Here is a 22,386-nt window from a genome sequence, read left to right on the forward strand (position 1 = left end):
GTATTTTCAGGTGACTGATGAGATGGTCAAATAGAAACAGCTCTGGTCTGCAGCTCCCAGTGACATCAATGGAGAAGGAGGGTGATTTCTGCATTTCCAACTGAGATACCTGACTCATCTCACTGAGACTTGTTAGACACTGCGTGCAGCCCACGGAGGGCGAGCCAAACCAGTGTGGGGCGTTGCCTTACTCAGAAAGCACAAGGGGTCAGGAAACTCCCTCACCTAGCCAAGGGAAGCCTTGAGGCACTGTGCATGAGGAATGGTGCATTCTGACCCAGGTACTATACTTTTCTCACTATCTTCACAACCTGCAGACCAGGAGATTCCCTTGGGTGCCTACACCACCAGGGCCCTGGGTTTCAAGCACAAAACTGGGCAGCCGTTTGGGCAGACACTGAGCTAGCCGCAGGAGTTTTTTTTTCATACCCCAGTGGCTCCTGGAACACCAACGAGACAGAACCATTCACTTCCCTGGGAAATGGGCTGAAGCCAGGGAGCCAAGTGGTCTGGCTAAGCAAATCCCACTCCCACAAAGTCCAGCAAGCTAAGATCCACTGGCTTGAAATTCTCACCACCAGCACAGCAGTCTGAAGTTGACCTGGGATGTTGGAGTTTGGTCGGGGGAGGGGTGTCCACCATTACTGAGGCTTAAGTAGGCAGTTTTCCCCTCACGGTGTAAACAAAGCCACTGGAAGTTTGAACTGGGCAAAGCTCACCACAACTCAGCAAAGCTGCTCTAGCTAGACTGCCTCTCTAGATTTCTTCTCTCTGGGCAGGGCATCTCTGAAAGAAAGGCAGCAACCCCAGTCAGGGGCTAATAGATCAAATTCCCATTTCCCTGGGACAGAGCACCTGGGGGGAAGGGCAGCTGTGGGCGCAGCTTCAACAGACTTAAACGTTCCTGCCTGCTGGCTCTGAAGAGAGCAGTGGATCCCCTAGCACAGTGTTCGAGCTCTGCTAAGGGACAGACTGCCTCCTCAAGTGGGTCCCTGACCCCCATGCCTCCTGACTGGAGGACACCTCCCAGCAGGAGTCAACAAACACCTCATACAGGAGAGCTCCGGCTGGCATCTGGCAAGTGCCCCTCTGGGATGAAGCTTCCAGAGGAAGGAACAGGCAGCAATCTTTGCTGTTCTGCAGCCTCCACTGGTGAGGCAAACAGCCAGGCAAACAGGGTCTGGAGTGGACCTTCAGCAAACTCCAGCAGACCTGCAGTTGAGGAGCCTGACTGTTAGAAGGAAAATTAACAAACAGAAATGAATAGTATCAACATCAACAACAACAAAAAATGTCCACAAAAATCCCCATCCGAAGGTCACTAGCGTCAAAGACCAAGGGTAGATAAATCCATGAAGATTAGGAAAAACCAGCACAAAAAGGCTGAAAATTGCAAAAAATCAGGATGCCTCCTCTCCTTCAAAGGATCACAACTCCTCGCCAGCCAGGGAACAAAACAGTATGGAGAATAAGTTTCACAATTTGATAGAAGGTGGCTTCAGAAAGTGGGTAATAACATACTCCTCTGAGCTAAAGGAACATGTTCTAACCCAATGCAAGGAAGCTAAGAACCTTGAAAAACATTAGATGAATTGCTAACTAGAATAATCAGTTTAGAGAAGAACATAAATGACCTGATGGATCTGAAAAACACAGCACAAGAACTTCATGAAGCATACACAAGTATCAATAGATGAATCAATCAGGCAGAAGAAAAGATATCAGAGATTGAAAATCAACTTAATGAAATAAAGTGTGAAGACAAGATTAGAGAAAAAAGAATGAAAAGCAACAAACAAAACCTCCAAGAAATATGGGACTATGTGAAAAGATCAAACCTACGTTTGACTGGTGTACCTGAAAGTGACAGGGAGAATGGAACCAAGTTGGAAAACACTCTTCAGGAGATTATCCAAGAGAACTTCCCTAACCTAGCAAGACAGGCCAACATTCAAGTTCAGGAAATACAGAGAACACCACAAAGACAATCCTCAAGTAGAGCAACCCCAAGACACATAATCTTCAGATTCACCAAGGTTGAAATGAAGGAAAAAATGTTAAGGGCAGCCAGAGAGAAAGGTCGGGTCACCTACAAAGGGAAGCCATCAGACTAACAGCAGATCTCTCTGCAGAAACCCTACAAGCCAGAAGAGCATAGGTGTCAACATTCAACATTCTTAAAGAAAAGAATTTTCAACCCAGAATTTCATATCCAGCCAAACTAAGTAAGCTTCATAAATGAAGGAGAAATAAAATCCTTTACAGACAAGTAAATGCTGAGACATTTTGTCACCACCAGGCCTGCCTTACAAGAGCAAGGAAGCACTAAGGAGACCCATCTCACATGCGGAGACACACATAGGCTCAAAATAAAGGGATGGAGCAAGATCTACCAAGCAAATGGAAAACAAACAAACAAAAAAGCAGCGGTTGCAATCCTAGTCTCTAATAAAACAGACTTTAAACCATCAAAGATCAAAAGACACAAAGAAGGCCACTACATAATGGTAAAGGGATCAATTCATCAGGAAGAGGTAACTATCCTAAATATATATGCATCCAATACAGGAGCACCCAGATTCACAAAGCAAGTCCTTAGAGACTTACAAAGAGACTTAGACTCCCACACAATAATAATGGGAGACTTCAACACCCCATTGTCAACATTAGACAGATCAACGAGACAGAAAATTAACAAGGATATCCAGGAATTGAACGCAACTCTGCACCAAGTGGACCTAATAGACATCTGCAGAACTCTCCATCCCAAATCAACAGAATATACATTCTTCTCACCACCACATCATACTTGTTCCAAAATTGACCACATAGCTGGAAGTAAAGCACTCCTCAGCAAATGTAAAAGAACAGAAATTATAACAAACTGTCTCTCAGACCACAGTGCAATCAAACTAGAACTCAGGACTAAGAAACTCAATTAAAACTGCTCAACTACATGGAAACTGAACAACCTGCTCCTGAATGACTACTGGGTACATAATGAAATGAAGGCAGAAATAAAGATGTTCTTTGAAACCAATGAGAACAAAGATACAACATACCAGAATCTCTGGGACACATTTAAAGCAGTGTGGAGAGAGATATTTATGGCACTAAATGCACACAAGAGAAAGCAGGAAAGATCTAAAATTGACACTCTAACATCACAATTAAAAGAACTAGAGAAGCAACAGCAAACACATTCCAAAGCTAGCAGAAGGCAAGAAATAACTAAGATCAGAGCAGAACTGAAGGAGAGAGAGACACAGAAAAAACCCTTCAAAAAAAATCAATGAATCCAGGAGCTGGTTTTTTGAAAAGATCAACAAAATTGATAGACTGCTAGGAAGACTAACAAAGAAGAAAAGAGAGAAGAGTCAAATAGACACAATAAAAAATTACAAAGGGGATATCACCACCAACCCCACAGAAATACAAACTACCATCAGAGAATACTATAAACACCTCTACGCAAATAAACTAGAAAACCTAGAAGAAATGAATAATTTCCTGGACACTTACACTCTCCCAAGACTAAACCAGGAAGAAGTTGAATCCCTGAATAGACCAATAGCAGGCCCTGAAATTGAGGCAATAATTAATAGCCTACCAACCAAAAAAAGTCCAGGACCAGATGGATTCACAGCCGAATTCTACCAGAGGTACAAGGAGGAGCTGGTACCATTCCTTCTGAAACTATTCCAATCAACAGAAAAAGAGGGAATCCTCCCTAACTCATTTTATGAGGCCAGCATCATCCTGATACCAAAGCCTGGCAGAGATGCAACAAAAAAAAAGAGAATTTTAGACCAATATCCCTGATGAACATCAATGCAAAAATCCTTAATAAAATACTGGCAAAGCAAACCCAGCAGCACATCAAAAAGCTTATCCACCATGATCAAGTGGGCTTCATCCCTGGGATGCAAGACTGGTTCAACATATGCAAATCAATAAACATAATCCAGCATACAAACAGAACCAAAGACAAAAACCACATGATTATCTCAACAGATGCAGAAAAGGCCTTTGACAAAATTCAACAGCCCTTCATGCTAACAACTCTCAATAAATTAGGTATTGATGAAACGTTATCTCAAAATGATAAGAGCTATTTATGACAAACCCACAGCCAATATCATACTGATTGGGCAAAAATTGGAAGAATTCCCTTTGAAAACTGGCACAATACAGGAATGCCCTCTCTCACCACTCCTATTCAACATATTCATCATCACTGGTCATTAGAGAAATGCAAATCAAAACCACAATGAGATACCATCATACGCCAGTTAGAATCATTAAAAAGTCAGGAAACAACAGATGCTGGAGAGGATGTGGACAAATAGGAATGTTTTTACACTGTTGGTGGGAGTGTAAATTAGTTCATCTATTGTGGAAAACAGTGTGGCGATTCCTCAAGGATCTAGAACAGGAAATACCATTTGACACAGGAATCCCATTACTGGGTATATACCAAAAGGATTATAAATCATTCTACTATAAAGACACATGCACACATATGTTTACTGCAGCACTATTCACAATAGCAAAGACTTGGAACCAACCCAAATGCCCATCAATGATAGACTGGATAAAGAAAATATGGTACATATATACCATGTAATACTATGCAGCCATAAAAAAGGATGAGTTCATGTCCTTTACAGGACATGGATAAATCTGGAAACCATCATTCACAACAAACTAACACAGAAGCAGAAAACCAAACACTACATGCTCTCACTCATAAGTGGGAGTTGAACAATGAGAACACATGGACACAGGAAGGGGAACATCACACACCAGGGTCTGTCAGGGGTTGGGGGTAGGGGAGGGATAGTATTAGGAGAAATACCTGACGTAGATGACCAGTTGTGGGTGCAGCAAACCACCGTGGCATGCATATACCTATGTAACAAACCTGCACATTCTGCACATGTATCCCAGAACTTAAAGTATAATTTTAAAAAGCAAAACAAAAGTAGTATTTTTAATATCACCCAGTTAAAAATGTTTTCTAATTTTCATAGTTTTTTCTATTCAGTTTGTAATCATGTGTTTCTTAATATTCAAATACATAGGAACATTATTGCTATCTTTTTGATTTCTATTGCAAATTTATTTGCATTGTGGTTCACGATCATGCATGGTATGGAGCTGGTCTTTTATAATTTGCTTTATAATGTTTACAAACTTGTTTTTAACTATGGTACACATTTAAAAAATAATTCTCTTCTGGTAATTCTAACACCTAAGGTCTTTCTAGTTTGTTTCTTCTATCTAGTATTTTGTAGTTTTACTCATATGGCTCTGTTTCCTTGTGTGCTTTTTAAAATTTTACTTTTTGCTGTGAGCTTTACATTTTTTTTCCTGAAAAAATCATTTGTGGAACATTCATAATGCCTATGATAAAATATATTTTTAGAGAAGATTTTCTTTTGTTTTCCCACATGTCTTTACCAGTCCAGGACTACTTTAAAGTAAATTTGAGACTGAGAATTTTTGGACTATTCAGGTGATAAAAATTCAGCTGCAAATTTACAGGAAAGCAGGAAAACAAGCTTGCAGTTGTGAATTCTCAGGAACTTCTTTTTTCCCGTTCTGGACTATGCCAAAGGTCATTTCCTTTGTGGTCTCTGGTGGTGGTGATGGTAAGATGGTGGGCCAGTTTTACTTCAAGTTTACTCCTATACTGAGGTGGGAGTCCTTTGGGGCCTTGTGTTTATGGAGATACATCTCCTATTCAACTCCCTAATTTGATGGACCATAGGAATTGGGTTTCTGTTCCCTGAAATTTTGATTTATTTAAAACAAAAGCTCACATCCTCAGTTTTTTGAATCTTTTATGAATATAAGCAGCTTTGGATTTCAGTTTACCGCCGTTAATTCTCATTTTCAGTTAAATTTTAACCTTACTATTTTGTCAGCTATTCACTGATTTTAAGATAACTTAAAAACAATTTACAGTGTTTTTAATTTGTTTTTCAGTAGGAGAATTTACTCAAATAACCTAATATGCCATCTGACTCCAAACAGGATTCCTCAGCTTTATTCTTGGAGCTTGGCCGCTTCACAGAACAGACGACATGGCCATCCGACCATCTTCATCATGACAAGAGCACAAAGATCTGTCCTCACCTTAGCTCCAGTCTAGCAAATATCCCTGGGATAGACCCCAATGGCCCCAGTGTAGATGAAATCACTGTAGCTGTAAGATAAGGTATTGTACCAGTGGCAGACTGTTACTAGAAGAAGGAAAGAAAGGGTGCTAAGGAGACCAAAGCAGTAGAGTCTGCTATGCAAACACTGTTTTATTGAATCCTTATACCACCACCAAAAGATAGGCATCCACTCTCTTTCACCTGAAGAAAACAGTGGACTGGGGAGTGTCTTAGTCCATTTTGTGTTGCTACAACAGAATACCTGAGGCTGCATAATTTATGAAGAAAAAATATGTATTCAGCTTATGATTCTGCAAACTGGAAAGTTCAAAATCATGGTGCCGCAACTGGCCAGCTTCTGGTGAGGGCCACCTGCTGCATCAAAACATGGCAGAGAAGCAGAAAAGTGATCAGGCACATGCAAAGAGAACAGTTGGTGAGAGAAGTAGCAAGAGAGACTCTAGGAAGTTGAACTTGTTTTTATAACAACCTGCCATCTAACAACTAATCCATTCCCACAAGAGCAAAAACTCACTGATCCTGAGGGAGGGAGTTAATCAATTAGAGGGAATCTTTCCTTATGACCCAAACATCTCCCACTAGTGCCACCTCCCAACACTGCTACATCAAATTTCAGCATGAGTTTTGGTGGAGACAAACTGTATCCAAACCATAGCATTGGCTAAGAAGCTTGTCCAATTTCACATAACTAGGAAAGGCCAGAGTCAATTCAAACCTGAGTCTGTTGGATTCCATACTCCATGTTCCTAAGGACTGCACTCTCCTACAAGTTACTCATCCTTTAACTGGCCACTCACTTACTATGTCTCTCATGGAACAGGATTTGGGGCATGGTACTTCTGTTCAATGGAAGAGAAGATGTGAGAATGTGGTCCAGTCCAAGTAGGGAGCTCAAGGGTTAGTGGTACCTTGGTGGAGATGTTGAGATAGAATGAGGGAGATGTCACCAGACAAATTTAAGCACACTCTTCATACTTTGCATTTCTACCAAGGTGGGCCTGCTGCCCTGTTAGAGCTTGAGAATAAAAGTAAATCTAACACAAATAAAGCTGGACATTTTCGGCTGCTTTACATTTACCCGTAGGCCATTACATCCAAAAAGAAAAAGGCACACACATGACTCCAGAAAACATTGAAAGAATTAAAGGCTTTTACTGAAGTTTCAAGAGGCAGAAGTAGCATAAAGTTGCATGCACAGCACATACAGCACAGCAAGGTTTCTACACAGGATCTTTAGAGCTTTTCCTCTCTCAAAAGTTCTATTTCTCATGGAAATTGCTCAAAGCTGCTCTCAACCACCAGCTGTCAAGTTCCAACTCATGTCCCCTTTTCTTTCTCTGTGTACCTTTAGATTCCTCACTGACCCTGGAACTTCCTTCCCAAGTAGCTTCAGCCTATCTTAAATACAACCTTATATTCTACTTGTTTTGGCTTTAAAAATCATTTTCTTCCCACAGTTCATATAGTGATCAGTCCAACAAAGGCCTAGTGGTCAAAGAGCCCCAACAAAGGATTCAGGAGCCAGGAGAGAGGAGAGGTTTGCACATACTTTTCAAGTTCCCTTTTTTGCTTTCTCCTATGTTATACATATATTATGGACTTTCAAGAATGGAAAATGAATCTAAGTAACACTGAATATGAGGCGAGGACTAACCTTAAACAAATCCTATGGTAAATGATCTTATGAGAAAATATATTTTATTTTCTCTGTAGACACCAAAACCACTTATTGTTGGGTAGGAATCCCATGTGTGCCTTAGGATAGAATTGTTCTTTGTCCTTCAATGTCTTTGTCTGTTCCCAGTGATAATGGCCCTGTAAAACACTATAGCTAATCTAATATTGCATGGTTTCTTAAGCCTTGGATCCTTTATGACCAGCTGCCATGTAAGGTGATTCAGTATCTACCTACCAAGTAATTTCAGGAGAACTGCCGATGATGCAATGACTTGCAGACACGCACAGTTTAAGTCAACTGCCTCTCAGGAATAAATCAAACTCTGATAACTGACCTGGCAGTTTTTCATTTTGAATTTCCATTTTATTCACCAGAAGTATCCTTTGGGGAAAGCTTCAAATGCTTTTGAAATGAAAGCAAACTAAATTGTTTCTTTTGCAAAAGATAATACCTGACTTTATTGGTTCAAAAAGAAATTGGTTGGATTAATTTCCAAATTATTTGTCTTGGTCTTTGTTTTATTATTGCCTAAGTTTATCCCTTAAGAAGTAAACATCTTTCAACAGTCACAAAATGAGCTTACAAAAGACAAAAACAAAAAACAAAAAACAAAAAAAAACCCCAGCAAACAAAACATAAAATGAGACAGACTCATTTAGATAAAATCATCTTTCACCCTACCCTCCAGTATACCAAGCACTCAAATAATCTCTATGGTTACCCGCTTTTCATGACTCCTGTTATTATGAGTTACACTATCACACATAAACCTGTCTTTCCCATCACCAGCCTCTGTACGCCTTACTCAGGGAAGAGGGGCAATATCTGCCCTATGGAAGATTCCTAATACCATATTTTGTTAATTCTATGATACATATATGACTTAGTATTTTAATAACAAACAAAAATGCTTCTTCCAATAAATAGCATGTCACACCTTAAAAGGCAGCATTTTTTTCTTACTGGCATAAAAATTAATCATGTATTTTATAGTTGATAGTTTCTTATATCCAACAAAATATGGTGCTGAATTTTACCTAATGAGTGATTATTCATCAAGATTTGGGGTAAACTCTTAATGCATTTTAGTTAAAAATAAAAAGTAGGTAATCAAATGATAAAAATTTAGAACATGTATTAAGAAAGAAATTTGCTAAAAGCTAAGAAATCAGAGTTATAATTTAAACAACACACGTTTATTGAGCATTTACTACTTACCCATCACTGTTCTTGATGCTAAGGATATAGCAGTGAACAAAAAAATCCTTGTGGACTTACATCATAGGAGGGAAAATAGACAATAAATAAATGTATGATAAGTCAGTTGATAATAAGTGCTACAAAGTAAAACAAAGCAGGAATAAAGTTGGGGAGAAAAGTGGAGGGTGATTGCTATTTCAGATGAGATCATTAGGGTGGTCTTCTCTGAAGACATTCGCATAGAGAAGCAAGGATGTGAGTTATGTGTCTTTTGTGAGTAGAACATTCTGGAAAAGGGCAGAGAAGGGCAGTAGACTATTCCAGAAAAAGACGACACCTGCTGGGAGTGTTTGAGAACAGAATGAAGGCTAGTATGCTGCAGCCAGTGGGTATGCGTGGGAGTTCTGGGAGATGAGGCCAAAGAGGTAGCAGAGCCCCTATCATATAGGACCCTAGAGGTCACTGTAAGGATTTGACTTTTACCTTGAACCATGTGGGAGGCTACTAAGAGTTCTGAACAGAGGGCCGGGTGCAGTGGCTCATACCTGTAATCCCAGCACTTTGGGAGACCGAGATGGGCATATCACCTGAGGTTGGGAGTTGGAGACCAGCTTGACCAACACGGAGAAACCCTGTATCTACTAAAAATACAAAATTAGCCAGGGGTGGTGGCACATGCCTGTAATCCCAGCTACTTGGGAGGTTGAGGCAGGAGAATCACTTGAACCCAGGCGGTGGAAGTTGCGGTGAGCCAAAATCGTGCCATTGCACTCCAGCCTGGGCAACAAGAGCGAAAGTCTGTCTCAAAAAAAAAAAAAAAAAATGTTTGAACAGAGGAGTGATAGAGCCTGAGTTGTGTTGTGGGGAGAGGGTGGGGAGAGTGTAAGAGAGGGGTTGATAAGAATGGGAACATAAGGATCAGTAAGTAGGCCAGTACAGTAATACAGGTGAGAGGTGGTAGTGGCAATAGGGTGGTAGTGTTACAGAAGTGCTGGAAAGCGAAGAGCTTGATCCCTTTAAATGATAGGGAAGCGGGGAAGGGAAGTGCTGGGTAGAGACAAGCGTGGTCCCTGGCTAGGGCTCCACCCCCACAGACCTAGGTGAGGACAAGCATTTCCTGGACAAATGTTGCATTTCCCAAGATCACCCCGGCCTGCCACGCCCTCATCTTGTGCCTGTAAAAACCCCCAAGACCCTGGCAGGCACACATACAGGCGGCTGGATGTTGAGAGGAGCACATCAGCGGAGGAACACAGGCGGTTAGACTTTGAGAGGAACGCACCAACAGGCACCGGCAGTCCCACAGGCCAGCGACCAGCAGAAGCAGAACAACCTGGAGTTTGGCTGGGCAGTCGGAGGAGAGTCCAGGCCACCGAATGGCCCAACTCCAGGGGAAAACCTTCCCACTCCCTCCCCTTCTGACTTCCCCTGAGCTACATCCACTCAATAAAACCTTGCACTCATTCTCCAAACCCAGGTGTGATCCGATTCTCCCAGTACACCAAGGCAAGAACTGGGGATACAGAAAGCCCTCTGTCCTTTCAACAAGGTAGAAGTTAATTGAGCTGGTTAACACAAGCCACCTATAGATGGCAAAACTAAAAGAGCAAAACTAAAAGAGCACCCTGTAACACAGGGGCTTCAGGAGCTGTAAATATTCACCCCAGACACTGCCATGGTATCGGAGCCCCACAGCTTGCTCATCTGTATGCTCCCCCTGGAGGTTTGAGCAGCGGGGCACTGAAGAAGCGGTTGCATGCCCTGTGAGCGTACAAGGGAACCTTTCTTGTTTCAGTAGCATGGAAGTGGTGGTATTCTGGATAAACTTCAAAGGTAGACCTGTCTAGATTAACTGGTAAACTGAATGTGGAGTATAGAAGAAATAGATTAAGGAAGATGGCAAGGTTTTTACCTGAGCAACTTGTAAGTGGAGTTGTCAATTACTACAACGGGAAAGACTGTGAAAAGAAAATAGTTTGAAGAAGAGAAAACCAAGAGTTATTTTTGAATGTATTAAACTAGGGATGTCTATTAGTATTGAAGAGAAGATTCTGAGAAATGAGTCTATACTTCAGGAAAGATATAAAAAACGGAAATATAAATTGGGAGTTATTAACATATATGTCAAATTTTAGGAGATACGAAATATCTAGAGCTCTAGAGCAAGGGCAGAGAGAGAGAAGGGGAAGGAAGACAGAACTCTGGGGCAATCCAACCTAAACAATCAGTGAGATGAGGAAGAACCAGCAAAGAAAATGGAGAGGAGCAGTCAGGGAGGTGGGATGGGAACCAAGACAAAGTATCATCCAAGATGTCAACCAGAAGAACTGTTTTGGATCAAGGGAATAACAACTTGGCCAGATTCTGCTGACGTAGGCTGAGATGTGGCCATTTTATTTGGCAGCAAGGAGGTCACTGATGACCCTTACAAGAGATGATTCAGTGGAGTATAAGCACAAAAACCTAGCTCTTTAAAGGGTTAAAGCAAGAACAGAAGGAGAAATGAAAATAAAAACAAAAAACAGTATTAGTAATATGAACATCTTTTTTTTTTTTTTGAGACAGAGTCTCACTCTGTCACCCAGGCTGGAGTGCAGTGGCACGATCTTGGCTCACTGCAACCTCCGCCTCCCGGGTTCAAGTGATTCTCCAGCCTCAGACTCCCCAGTAGCTGGGACTACAGGTGCGCACCACCATGTCCAGATAATTTTTGTATTTTTATTAGAGATGGGTTTTCACAATATTGGCCAGGCTGGTCTCGAACTCCTGATCTCAGGTGATCCACCTGCCTTGGCCTCCCAAAGGGCTGGGATTACAGGTGTGAGCCACCCTGCCCGGCCATAAACAACTCTTTCTAAAGAGATACAGATGTGCTATATATATATATATACAGATATGGGATCCAGGAGAGCTTTTGCTGTTTTTGTTTTGTTTTGTTTTGTTTTAAAGATAAGATATATAGCATGTTTGTACTCATTCACGAGGAGTCCCTTTCTGGGATCCCTTCTCTGTAGCCTCTCTAAATTAATTACTTAATAGAATTGGGAGAGAAGTATGCAATTGAGATCCAAATTTAGCATTCTTTCTAAGTTAAAATTTGAAAGTAATATTATTTACACTTTTACTAATGATTGTCTCAAAGGGACCTATAGAATCAGCTGTTAAAAATATTCTGACCTGCTTTCTTTGGGGGAAAATGGTATTTTCACATACTTTTAATTACAAATAGAATATAAAAGAGTGTCTTGTACCACCAAAATTTATATTTCAATATTAAATCACATTAACGGAAAAATAAGATTTTATTCTGAAAAGAAATAATCCTATCACTATGCTTCTCTTTTCAATATCAGAGCTGACAGATAAGCAAGTCTCATTAGAAACAGATAAGCGTTTCCTGACATCTGTTATAGTAGATGGCTGACAGTAACTCTAAACACATTGACTCTATTTACTGGAGAAGAGCTGGACTGAATTAAAGAGGATTCTAGCTCAGTGGCTCTCTGCCCTGGCTGCACATTTGATTTACCCATGCCTGTGACCCACCCCCAGAGATCTTGATTTATTTGACCTGCATCGGGAAGCAGGCATGGGTATGTTTCAGAACATTTCCAGGTAATTTTAATGTGCAGCTGAAGCTGAGAACTACTGCCTAGCATTTAAGCTTTTCTTAAGGTAAAGAACTCAGCTGTAATGAAAAGGCTTGAAATTTGATCTAAATCTCAAAAACAGAACACAGGAAATAGCCACCTCCACTTGAAGTGATCTCAAACCATGGAATTCTCATCTACCATGAGGAGAACACTCCCATAATTTTGCTTGCGTGACAGGTAGCTCCATGCACTGCCACTGAAGATGGCAGGGTAGCGACAGGCCATCTCGGTAAGCCCAGGTCCTTTCTCCTCTCCCTTGTGTGACAGTTACTGAAGGTCCCAGAGCCATCAAAATCAAATTGGTTTTTAAGTTGTGATTCCTTTACATACTTGTACAGATACAAGTCCTAACCAGACATAGACTTGTAAATAGCTTCTTTCATCGTGTGGGTTGTCTTTTTCACTGTCTTGATTGTATCCTTTGAAGCATAAACATTTTTAATTTTAATGAAATCCTGTTTATCTATTTTTTAATTTTGTTGTTTGTGCTTTGGTCATAGCTAAGACTCCATTGCCAAATCTAAGGTCAAAAAGATTTATCCATATGTTTTCTGTTAAGAGATTTATAGTTCGGCTCTTATATTTAGGTTTTTGATTCCTTTTGAGTTAATTTTTTAGTGGCTTATTATTTTATTTTTCTTTTCTTATTTCATTTTCTCTTCTTTAAGATTTAAGATATAATTTACCAAAAAACTCCATTAAATGTGATGTTTTGATATATGTATAAATTGTGAAATGATTAAATCAAGGTGATTAAAATACTGCTTCACATACTTATTTTTTGTGGTGACAACATTTAAGATCTATTCTCTTAGCAATTTTCAAGTATATAATACATTTTTGTTACTATAGTCACCATGCTGTACAATAGATGACTAGAACTTGTTCATCTTGTCTAACTGAATCTTTGTCCTCTTTCACCAACATCTCCACTTGTCCATTTCTCTCCCACCAGCCCCTTTGCCAACTCCATTTTACTCTCTGCTTTTAAAAGTTTGGTATTTGTAGATCCCGCATTTAAGTGAGGTGATACATTATTTGTCATTTTGAGTTAATTTGTGTATATGATGTGATGTAGGCCCAACTTCATTCTTTTTTATATGGCTACACACACATCCCAGCACTACTTGTTGAAGACTATTTTTTTCCCACTGAATGGCCTTGGCACTGTTGTTGAAAATCAATTGGCTATAGATATATGGGTTTATTTCTGAACTCTCAATTCTATTCCACTGGTCTATATGTCTATCTTTATTCCAGTACCACACCATCTTCATTACTCTAGCAATGTAATAAGTTTTGAAATAAGGAAGTGTGAATCTTTCAACTTTATTCCTTTTCAAGATTGTTTTGCTTATTTTGGGTGTCTTGAGTTTCCACATACATTTTAAGATGAGCTTGTCTATTTATGCAAAGAAGTCAGGTGGGTTTCTGACACGAATTCTGTTGAACCTGTAGATAAACTTGGAAGTATTTCCTTTTAACAATATTAAATATTCCAATCCATGAACATGAAACGTCTTCCTCTTTATTTAGATCAGGTAAGTTTCTCTCTCTCTCTCTCTCTCTCTCTTTTTCTCTCTCTCTCTCTCTCTCTCTCTCTTTTTCTCTTTCTCTCTCTCTCTCTCTCTCTCTCTCTCTCTGTGGGTGTGTGTGTACGACAGGGTATCACTCTGTCACCCAGGCTGGAGCAGCGCAATGGTGCAATCTCAGCTCACTGCAACCATGCCTTCTGGGCTCAAGGGATCTTCCCACCTCAGCCTCCCAAGTAGCTTGGACCATAGGCATGTGCCACTACACCCAGATAATTTATATATATAAAATTCTTTTTTTTAATAGAAACGGGGCTTCACCATGCTGCCCAGGCTGGTCTCAAACTGCTGGGCTCAAGCCATCCACCCACCTCAGCCTCCCAAAGTGCTAGGATTATAGGCATGAGTCACCACCAGTTGATTAGTTTCTTTCAACAATGTTTTTCATTCAATTGTAACAAAAATCTAACGGGGTTTTTGTGGAACTTCAACACCAGATTCTAAACAGCTCTTCTTCATGGAAAAGCAAAAACCCACAAACACCCAACACTGCTCCCCCAAAAACAATAAAATGAGATTTGTTTTACCAAACACTTATAATTCATCAGTGTCAATTAAGACTAGATAAGTAGACCAATTAAACAGAATAGAAAGTCCAATAGGTGGATTGCGCATGATATATGATATACCGAAGTCAGCTTCTACCAGCTCCTGAGATGATTGTTATAATCATTAAAAGATTGAGATTGATATGTGGTTCCCTGAGGCCTGTATGCAGATCCAATTCAAAGCTAATGATTTTCCTCTTAACTTAATTTTTCATTTTTATGACTCAAAACTTTGAGAAGGTAGAAGGCTTGCCTCATATTTACCCAATATTATATAGTACATAATTAATGAATTGAATGAGTATATTAACTGCCTCTCAACTTACAGGACTTGGAAATAATTTTTGCCTTCTTGAATTTTATTTGCTTAAATCTGGGATTCAAAATGTTTCACACATAAAACATTTGCTTTAAAATCTCATCACACACCGGGGCCTATCATGGGGAGGGGGGAGTGGGGAGGGATTGCATTGGGAGTTATACCTGATGTAAATGACGAGTTGATGGGTGCAGAACACCAACAAGGCACAAGTATACATATGTAACAAACCTGCACGTTATGCACATGTACCCTAGAACTTAAAGTATAATAATAATAAAAATAAATAAATAAATAAATAAATAAATAAATAAATAAAAAATAAAAGGTATGAGATTGGCTGAGTGCAGTGGCTCATACCTGTAATCTCAAACTCAGGAAGTGGAGGCAAGAGGATGGCTTGGCCCAGGAGTTTAAGGCTGCAGTGAGCTCAGATTGTACCACTGCACTCCAGCCTGGGTAACAGGTTGAGACTTTGTCTCTTTTTAAAAAAAAAAAAAAAATGTTGTAAGACTGGATAACTATGAAATAAAGTAATTTGATTTTCTGCTTATATATTCTGTTCAATTTGCCATAGCCAACAGAGCATGATGAGGTTATGGGAAGATACACCTTTAACTGCCTCAGCCTCTGGTAGGGGGAGGGGAATAGGAGGTGTCATGGTTTCCATATTTCTACCTCAACTGGGGCAAGGGATCTGCTTTCAGTGCAAGTTCCAGCTACAAAAATGCTCTTTTAGCCAAAGGATGTTTCAAAACCTTCTATCCTTCCAACCCCCAAGGATAGCAAAGAGTACAGATCACAGAGAGATGGAAAACACTCAATTCAGAGAGAGGTTATACCACAGATTCCTGCAAACAGAGAAAAAAGTCTTTGGGGAACTTAGGGATAGCAGATATTTTTTAAGAGAGAAAGAACTTAGCAATACAATAGAGAGTTTGTACTTTAAAAGAAATTTGCACAAGTGCACAAAGAAAAGTAAAAGTTAGCTTCTGAATGTGAAACCGTATCTCCCAGTGTGGCTCCATAAGAATATGCTGAAGATCAACAGGTCTTGTTACAGCTTGAAGGACCATGGAGTTTGGGCCACACCAGGGCAAAGATTATTCCCTAAATTCACCAAGTCTCAGAGAGAAGGAAATATGAAGTTTGTGGCAAACACCAATGACATTTATTTGAGTTTCACTGTTAGGTTAAGAATTTAGTGACATATACAGAACTTACATAATATGAGTGGATTCATCCTTTATAAAGGATTCAATTAATCCTTTATAAAGTTCAGAGTAAGCAGAATTTTTTGTCATAGATGAGGGATTATTTTTTAGAAAATTTTTTAGAGACAGGGTCCTACTCTGTTGCCTAGGCTGGAATGAAGTGGTGCATAGATCAGAGATTCTTTTTTAAAAAATTATTATTTTTTTAAGTTCAAGGTACATGTACAGAGAAATAAGAATGCTTTTACACTGTTGGTAGGAATGTAAATTACTTCAACCATTGTGGAAGACAGTGTGGTGATTCCTCAAAGATTTAGAACTGGATATACTATTTGACCCAGCAATCCCATTACTGAGTATATACCCAAAGGAATATAAATCATTCTACTATGAAGACACATACACACGTATGTTCATTGCAGCACTATTCACAATAGTAAAGACGTGGAATCAACCCAAATGCCTATCAATGATAGACTGGATAAAGAAAATGTGGTACATATACACCATGGAATACCATGCAGCCATAAAAAGGAAGGAGATCATGTTCTTAGCAGGGACATGGATAGAGTTTGAAGCCATTATCCTGAGCAAACTAATGCAGGAAGAGAAAATCGAAGACATGAAATCAACCCAAATGTCTGTCAATGATAAACTGGATAAAGAAAATGTGGTACATATTCACCATGGAATACTATGCAGCCATAAAAAGGAGTGATATCATGTCCTTTGCAGGGACATGGATAGAGTTAGAAGCCATTATCCTCAGCAAATTAATGCAGGAACAGAAAACTAAACATGACACGTTCTCACTTGTAAGTGGGAGCTGAACAATGAGAACACATGGACACAGGGAGGGGAACAACACTTAGAGATTCTTATCTGTAGTCCCGTGGATAGACTTGAAGAGTATCTTTGGGTCAAAGCTAAAATTCTCTGCAAAATTTCATGTGCATATAGGGGATTCATCGCTTTCTTTAGACCCTTAAAGATATCTGAGATTCTAAAAAGTAAAGAACCGGTACTTTGGATAAATATCAGAATTGGTCTACCTCATTCATCTAGTCAAGATTCTGGTGTACAGAGCAAGAAAGCCCACATATAAAACAGCCCACATATAAAAATATGCATGAACAGTGATGTTTCTGTCTGAGTGGCCTACATATTACACAATTTTTGTGGGGGAAGAAAACACGCAACAAAGTATAGTATAGAGAAATTTTTTCAAAATTATTGTACTCAAAAAGTGTCCACTGATTTTGAATCTTTTATTTGCAAGCATTTGCATCCACTTCCTATTCAATAACAAAATCACTTAATCTCTAAATTCAGACTTCATCTGTAAATACAGCCCTGAGAAAGGACAGACGAAAAGGAAGAAAGTAACAGAAATAAGGAACATTTAAGTGGCTTCTAGGTCTATGGCCTTGTTTCATTAGATTCTGGGCACCAATCCCAGTATTTATTTTCACACTTATACAAGCAACACAACTACCACAAGCCTGAATGTGATACTGAAGCCTGTGACATTGAACAGTGCAGTGAGTTACACCCTAGGGAAGGTAGGAGACAAAAGAACAGCTGACAATTCTCCTTGAAGACAAGAGAGCTTCACAAACAGCTCTGTGAATCCTAGAATTAACATTATTTCCATTCCACTCTTGGGAAAGTATATGAAGGTAAGGAAAAGTTTGGAAAAAAAAGGACAATAGAGAGGAAGAAAGGTAGGGGTGTGTGCGCGTGTGTGTGTGTGTGTGTGTGTTTGTGTAAAGGCCAAGTAACAAGGGAAGGAGCAAGAAAAAGCAAGTTATCAAAAAGAAGCGTAAGTGTGCTTAGGGAAGTAGATGGCACTTTACCAAGTATCAAAGACAATCCCTGCTTTCTGTGACAATGTAGGATAAAGTTACTTGGCCAGTGTCTGATGAGATATCAGTTTGCTTATGGACAGTGTATTTAGGATGATCCACTTTTAATATATGCCCCTGTGGCCTATGAGCAAGTGAGGCAATATGTATGTATGGTGGGGGGTATACGTGAAGGCACTCGGGACTACTGTTGAGTCAGATGCTGCCTGAAATGCCACTGGGAGTGGGAGAAAAGAAGGATGGCTGAGAATGGCTGCTAGTAGTGTGCAGTGATTTATTCATCCGTCGGGCTAGGTGCTGTGGATACACTGATGAATAAGTTGCAGAGGGTCCCCACTCTCAGGTAGATGAAGTTCACACTGAGCCAAGAGAGTGTGGGAGTACCTGCAGTTAAAACAAAATAAAAACTAAATGTGATGGTGAATTGTATGTGTCGACTTGGCTGACACAGGGTGCTCATATATTTGGTTGAATATTATTCTAGATGTTTCTGTAAGGGTGTTTTTAGATGAGCTCTACATTTAACTTAGTGGACTTTGAGTAAAGCAGATTGTCCTCCAAAATGTGGGTGGGCCTTCAGTTGAAAGCCTGAATACCACAAAGTTGGACCTCTCCTGACCAAGAGAGAATTCTGCAGTAGATGACCTTTAGATTTGAACTGCAACATCAGCTCTTTCCTGGGTCTCCAACCTGCTGGCACACCCTGAAGACTTGGTCTTGCCAGCCTCTATAATCACTATATACATGTGTTTGTGTGTATGTGCACATACACACATATACACACACACATCCTATTGGTTCCATTTCTCTGGAGAACTCCAACTACTACAATAAACTAAACTAAAGCAGATATGAGATTATACTTCTGATGCTATGCAGGAGACTTTACAAATTTTTCATTTAATCTTCTAGAAGGAGCCAGACTTTCCTGTAGTTGCCACTCTTAGGGTTTAATGGAGAGACTATGAATGCACCACTTTCTGCTACTTTCTGAGGGTGCCAAGGTGGTAACAGTGAGCCATTTGTCTTTCAAGGAACTGCTGACTCATTTCAGGACATGAGGGCATTTCTTAGAGGAGCTATTACTAGGTTTTCAAGGCTATATGCTAGTGCTAGAGCAATAGTTCCTCCAAGAAATGTTCTCATGGATTGTTTTATTTTGTTTTCACCTACCGTGGATTGTTACCTAGCATAAATTGTTTACCATGGATTGTTTTATTTTTTTAAAGATCACTATATGTTTTATTAGAGAGAGAATAATAATCTTCCAGATTTGGGAGCTCAGAAATTCTGATGAAAAAGAGTGTTCTAGCTAGAAATTCAGAGAATTTACATGGTCTGGTATTTTTTCTGCTAATGAGGGCCAACTTTATGGCAGACACTGTACAAGGGGCTGAGGAAACTATAAAGAATATAGTGTTCAATGAGCATAAAACTTTCTTAGAGAAGAAAATATGTGGACACTCAAATATTAAAATATATTTCAAGAGTTTAAAAATTATGTAACACAGAAATATAAGTCAATACACTTAGCATCACATGATTCTCAGGTGAGCATTTTGGAAAATAAGATCAATAGAAGGTCAGAAAAAGCTGTAGAGCTCATGGAGAAAATGGAATTTAACCAGAGCCTTAAATGGAACCTGTAGTATCATGGGATGACCTTTACATGGAGGCAGACATATAGGATAGGTAGACATATAGGATAGGTAGACATAGAGCCTTTCAATTTAATATGACCTGGAAGAGTGAAGACACACACACATACACATATACATACAGTTTTAAAAAATATGACTGTCAAAATGTGGCAGAAGTAGATGGAAAACTAGGTCAGTAGAGAAAAGTTATCTTAGTTCCTGGCTTGAATATAAACAACACTGTACATTAAAAGAATATTTTGATATATTCTTCTATTTTTTTCTGGTTTCTCTGATACCATTATGATTAAGGATGAACGGATGATCACTCATAAATAAAATGTTAGGAACATTTTATTTTTTGTAAATTGCCATGGAATATTAAGCAAGTTTGTGTCTGGAGTCATAAATTATTACTTTCCCTAGCAATATTCTCAAGTCATTGTTACAGATGATGTGCAATTTGTAGGCAGTTTAAATATTTTAAAACAATAATATTGTAAATCTTCAATTGCCTTTCGTTAAATCCTGCTGGCCCCAGGTACAAGGAATAAAATCTTCTATTTTTTAGATAGAATAAAATCTTCTATCTTATAGCCAATGCCCTCTGGAGCATTCACTAGGAGAAAATGTAAGACAAAAACATTTTAAAGTTAAAATAATAAAAATAATAATAAATGAATGATACAAGATAAAATAAATTAAACAAAAGGAGCCAAAACAAGTTAAGATAAAAGAAGTCTGCAAACAAAGTTTTTACATTTAATGCATTGTGTTAGGAAACCACAAAGTGTCTTTAAGAAACTTCGAGATGGTTGGATGTAGCAATCATGATATTTTTCTGTTACCTTACACCAAAGCATCTCAACTGGGAGCTGCTCTAAAGCCAGAAGAGTTTAATTTCTATTTTTAAAAGCTCTTTCAATAATTAAATCACCTTTTCCTGTGAGAGAAAGGATGTTCATGTAAGTTTAGTGTATGGTATTTCTATAGATTCCAAAGGCGGCATTGGTCACATTTAATAAACAAATTATCTTCTGAAAAAATAGCACGATTCTTCTTATCACAGTTGATATAACCACAGATCATACTTTTGTATCAACTCAACCTTCAGATGTTCTTTTCCTAAAAATGTGCACACCTCCTACATTTTCTGTTTGCTCTTGTATCCTAAGCTTACTCCCTAGGGTATGTATTATTAGTGCACTGTTTTTCTCTCTCTCCTTGGCTTTTTCTGGTTGAAATATTTAAGCTGTTTAGAACTATGAAATTCCCTTAGGATATAAACTATTGATCTCCTGTTAGATCATGAAGGTGACTCTTAAGCACCTTCTCCTAGAACTTTTCAAGAAACACTGCATATGAAGGGAAGTTTACATGTCCTGGCACAAATTAGAAGCCTAACAGTGGACCATATCCTAATAAGAATCATTGGTGACATTAATTCTTAGACTGTGGAAACATTGTTCAATTACCATGAGTTCTGATTTTAGTTTTTAAGTGCCCAAAGCATGAATTTCTAGTCGCTGAGCCTGTGAGTCAGCATTAAAGTGTTTGAGTTCTATTCTTAATTAACACATTTTTTTCCTGTGCTATCCTACAGACCTGGCAGGATTCACATGCATCCCAAAATGCCTTTGATCCTTCAGACTTGCCCTGCCTCATGTAAACTAATTGAGGTGTTATCTTTTTGTCAAAAGTTGATAACACCACTTAACAAAACTTGTTTTTCATTGTGCAGAGAGGGTGTGATTTTTTTCTCCTAGGTTACAAGGTCTAAGTTTGATTTTTTTTGAAAAAAGATTTCCAATTTAGAACTCAGAAAAAGATAAATGCTTCCTGGGGTTTTTGGTTATGAGAAATTAAAAAGGAAGGAGAGGCCTTCATTATAGGTCTGATGAAGAAACACTGATGTTTAGTCACAGGCTTCCTAGGACATTGGAGAAAGCAAAAGAAACATTCAGTCTATCAAGTGAACCTCAAATAACTATCACCATCTATCAGATGAATTTGGACTTGAGACTACCTAAGGTTTTCTACTAACTTGAACCTATTGTGATTATAATAGCATGGTAACTTCATACTCTCTAATCTTGTGATGCTGACTCTAATGATCCTGTGCTTATTCATGTTCTCTCCCTATATTTCCCTTTGTTATCTCATTTGAAAAATATAATCATAAATAACATCTTCCCAGGAAATTTCATTATCCATCTCCCTGCCCCCAACAAACCCCCAACTTTTTAACAGAAACCATTGATGCCACAAATTCTCTGGGGACTTTATGAATATTCCTCAATGTCCTGTGTCCTTTGCCAGGAATCTACACATTGACTTAAAGAAGTGGGTTAGACTTCTGCTTTGAGTTAGGATGTAGAATAATGCAAAAGACCTTTGTTCTCATAGTATCTACAATAAAAGACCTAGATAAAATAAAAACCATTGTTTTCTAAGGAGCTAGTGAAGAGCAAGGGCAGTAAAGAAGCCTTGAT

Source organism: Papio anubis, chromosome 6 (assembly GCF_008728515.1).
Source record: "Papio anubis isolate 15944 chromosome 6, Panubis1.0, whole genome shotgun sequence".
NCBI lineage: Eukaryota > Metazoa > Chordata > Mammalia > Primates > Cercopithecidae > Papio > Papio anubis.